The sequence below is a fragment of the Zingiber officinale genome, chromosome 11A (assembly GCF_018446385.1).
Source record: "Zingiber officinale cultivar Zhangliang chromosome 11A, Zo_v1.1, whole genome shotgun sequence".
In the NCBI taxonomy this organism is placed as follows: domain Eukaryota; kingdom Viridiplantae; phylum Streptophyta; class Magnoliopsida; order Zingiberales; family Zingiberaceae; genus Zingiber; species Zingiber officinale.
This window is the reverse complement of record NC_056006.1, coordinates 32,984,131-32,988,501: the sequence shown is the minus strand read 5'-3', so window position 1 is coordinate 32,988,501 and position 4,371 is coordinate 32,984,131.

Genomic DNA, 4,371 nt, shown 5'->3' with positions numbered 1-4,371 from the left:
AGTATGGAGCTGATCAAAAATCTGCACTGGTACACAATTTGGACAGCAATAAAACTGCACAGATTTGAGTTTCTTAAACTGAGTTTCCGAGAGGCTGATGTTGTGCCAAATGATTCTCTGAAAGTTTCAGCTGATAGCTGTTGAGTAGTGAGAAAGAATTGGATGTTGGCTGTGGAGTTCTAGAAAGGAAATTGATATAGAAAATGGCTGTTATTTTTGAAACTCTGTTCTGAAATCTGCTGCTGATTTCAGAATTCAAAATTGAGCTTCATGTGATTTTCGAAATTCATTCATTGTATAGATTAGTTTTGGCTCAGAATTTTCGTTGCTAGTGTTGGGAAAATAACTGAAGGGAAATCTAATGGCTTTCAATTATAAAAAAACATGAGAAGGCAGAGGAAAGGTTGCTGCTGGATTTAGATTTTGTTGCTGGAATTTTATACAATGCAGAACCAAAAATTTGGAATTAAAGTTTCATTAATGACATGTTTGATACATGTTGTGTGCCAAATCCTGATGTTATTTCGGATTAGCATTGTTAAGGATTTGAGTTCCAATCAGTTGAGTGTCAAATGAAATGTTCTCTTTTATTTAACTCTACATGAGTCGAACTTCAATTTCTTCAAGTGTTATTTTCTGAAACTAGAAGCTGAATCAGAATTCTGTGAAGCTTGTTCTTTATCTGTAAATTTGCAGCAATGTGGAGATTTTGTGTGCAAAGTTTTCTTCACAGTGTGATCATTAAAACTCCGATTGAAGTCTTGCTTCTCTATTGTCTTCCTTATCAAATTCCTTTATGATATAAAATCTGTATATCTAAGGAGCTGACCTTTGGATTTTCTGAGACGCTGATTTATAAATTGGATTTATGAAGCTTTCCAGCTTAATTGCAGTGCATGGAAATCAGAGTTTTGAAGTTACAGTTATTCAGATGTCACAGAAATCTGTAAGCAAATAAAAATCTGCTGTTAATGGTCTTAATTGCATTATAGAAGCTGGTGGCTGTTGTGTATCTAATGGTGTATCAAAATTCAGTTACTAGTGTAATCAGTGAGAAACTTAAGTGGAATCTGTATAATGCAGCAATAATTTGAAGTTAACCTCGTATTATCCTAGTGCCAAATCATATTTGCATTTTTGACTGGAAAGCACTTCAATTGAGGTGCATGGCATTTAGTGCTTAATGAAATGGAAGCTGCTGTTAGATATCAAAGCTATTTGATTTCTGAATCAATCATGAATGAAATCAGGAATGAATTCAGTAACAAGGATCAGAATCCAGGAATGAATTTCTGAACGAACACAAATTAGGTTTCTGGAACTGTATTGCAACTCAATTCTGATATTGCAAGAAGTGAGCTCTGATAGATTCTGGAATCTGATCATTGAGGCCAGAATTCGAAATTCAATTGTGAGAATCAATCAAGTTAGAAGAGTTAGAATGAAACAGAGAACAGAAATGCAGCTAAATTCTGCAGAATTAGACACTATAACTATGGAGCAATGGAAGATTGAAGGAATGCTAATGAAAGACTTATTTAGAGTAGGCTGCAGAAGCAAGAATCAGTAGAAAAGTATAAATATGTTGCTGAAATCTAATTGTGTATCAAGAAGTAGTACTGAAAATAAGTTTTGGGATGCTAGATGTTTGCTACCAAGCTGCAAATTCTGAAAGAATCACTGATTCATTTGAGGTTACAATAATCAACATCAATTTTGTGTTTGGTTTTGATTTGTTTCTGTCGTGGATAAAAGGTGATTAGATGTTTGTTAATTCAATGGTAATTATGATCTGAAAAGGTCTAATGGCTGAAATTGAAATCTACAAACTCAGCATTGAGATGATTTATTTTTGAAAGTATAGTTCTTAGTTGTTGAGCCAATCTTTTTGCTGAAAGTTCCTGTTCTAAAATTTGATACTTCATTTCTTATTTTAACTAGTGAAATGCAGCTGCAGGAATGAGAAATGTTTGTGTATCTTATTCTGCCATTGAATATTTTGTTTGGTGTTTAGGTATGAATGCTGAAAATGTCTTTGAACAGTGCTCTTGTAGGGCTGAATTTGGTCCCTGAAATCAGAGATTTAAATCTGTAATTATACAGAAATGCAGGAATAAACTCTTATCTCTAACTTGTATCTAGTTGTTACATTGTTTCTGGATCAGTGAAATACTCAAGCAAAGTCTGAAAAGCTGTAACTAAATCAATTTGTTGGAGTTTGAATGTAAAAGCTGCATCTAAATGTTATTGCAGTCTTTGATAACAACACATTCTACTATGGAATTTCAGAATCTGTAGAAAAACAGAAAGAAAGGAGAATGTAATCTTGAGAGTTGCAGGAACCAATGGCAATTCCAGATTTCTGAAATTCCTTTGAAATAAGTGTTTTTGATCCATATGTGCCAATTTGGTAATGTCTACAAGTTAGTGAAGGGTTCATTTTAATATGAAGTATGGGATCACTGAAAGTTTCAGATGATAGCTGAAAAGGATTAAGGAGGACATGATGTTTTGACATGAAAAAGATATATATAGCTTTTGATACTGTGAAGTATCCGAATTCTGTAATCCTATCCTGAATCTATTTGCTTGGTTCAGAAATACAGAATTTATGAAACTCTATTGAAACAAGTGCTTTGAATTTATATGTGGCAAGTTGGAAGTGTCTACAAGCTAGTGTAGGGCTCAACTCAATATACATAAGGATATTGGTAACATATTGAGTTCAAATTCTTGGCAGTGCCAAAACAGAAAAACAGAAAACTGGAAAATAGAATTCAGTTTTAGATTACTATCAAGTGTGTACCAAAATGTTATGAGTAGCTTACAAAACAATGAGGAAAAATAGTGAAGCTATGGTATTTTCAATAACATATGGTGTTCTTTTTATTCCATATTTTTCAGAAACTGAATGGATAGAATTCTAAGTACTAAAACATAATTGTGAAACTGAATGCTGATTTGCAGAAGTTTTCCGTATTGTGAAAGAGTACTGAATCAATTTTCTATCATTGTGAAACCCTGATACTGGATTCCTTGATAGCAGTTTACAGAACCAGAATCTTTTGACAGGACAGAGATTAAATTTTGCAGCAGAAAAGGAATTATATAGTGTGTTAAGAGTGAATTGAGGTGTTTCATTATCCGAGACGGACATTGTTTTAAGTGTCGGGGAGGGAGCTATTTTCCATTAGCTAATGTGAGTTTGTTTTTGTTTCAAAATGCTAGAATTGAAGTGGAAGAACAGTGAAAAAAAAAACAGTGAAGAAGAGAAGAGAGAAATGACACATCCAAAGAGTGTATCAAAAGAGTATCAAGATTCTTTGTTTGCCATCAAATTGAAGGGGAGGTTAGCTTGATATGTTGAATTGTTAAAAACAAATGGTATTCATCTCTTTTCACATCAAATGGTCAACTCATCAAGTATATTCCTCCAATACTCTTATCTTTCATTTTCTTCATTTAATACTTTTCTTTTGCCAAATTTCATTCACTTTCATTATTCTTTTTGCTTCCATTTCAATTTTTCATGATAAAATTATTCATGTATGCTATGTTTATAGTGGTGGAGAATTAGAAAATAAGCAAGCTTATGGTAGTGAAATGTTGTGAGTGACATTGAGTGAGCTCCACTAATACATGTTTTGAGTGTGAGGGCTAGAGTAGGTGAATACCTTGTGAGAATGCAACTTGCTTAATTTTTCAATTGGATTGGAACTACCATATCTACTGATTATTGTTTGAATTGTATTCATGATTGTTTGTGATCTTTTAGATGATCTTAGTTAATTATCTTTTACTACCTTCTAGGTATTGCTAGGGGAATTTATATGGAGATGATTTTAAGTTTTCTTGACTTGAACGGGACGTCCAAGATTAAGTGTGGGGGATTTGATAACTATGATTTTGGCTATATTATCTTGATTCATAATGCATGCTTTTGATGGTTTATTTATAGTTTAATCTCACATATACATTATATTTCATAATTACATGTGATCTTGGACTTAATTGCAATTTAGCCAATTATCATGGTATTCGATGCTAATCCTTGATTATTATTTTGTAGGCATCAAAAGGGTCATGGACCCGATCAGATTGGACCACACTTGGGCTCAAATCTAGGGCAAGATAAGGCGATTAAGACCTGGATCGATTTGGACCGTCCGTTGAAGATCAACAGATCTGAGACATCCGTCAAGCATCTGGTACATCCGATCTAATGAGGAGTACATCTAGTCCTTGATGAAGATCCAGAAGTTTTGATTCAAATCTGAGATGTCTCCACCGTTGATCAAGCCCTGAAAGATATGGACCGTCCGATCAAAACTGAGGAGGTTTAAAAGCTTCGTGTGAGAAGCTACAGTTGAG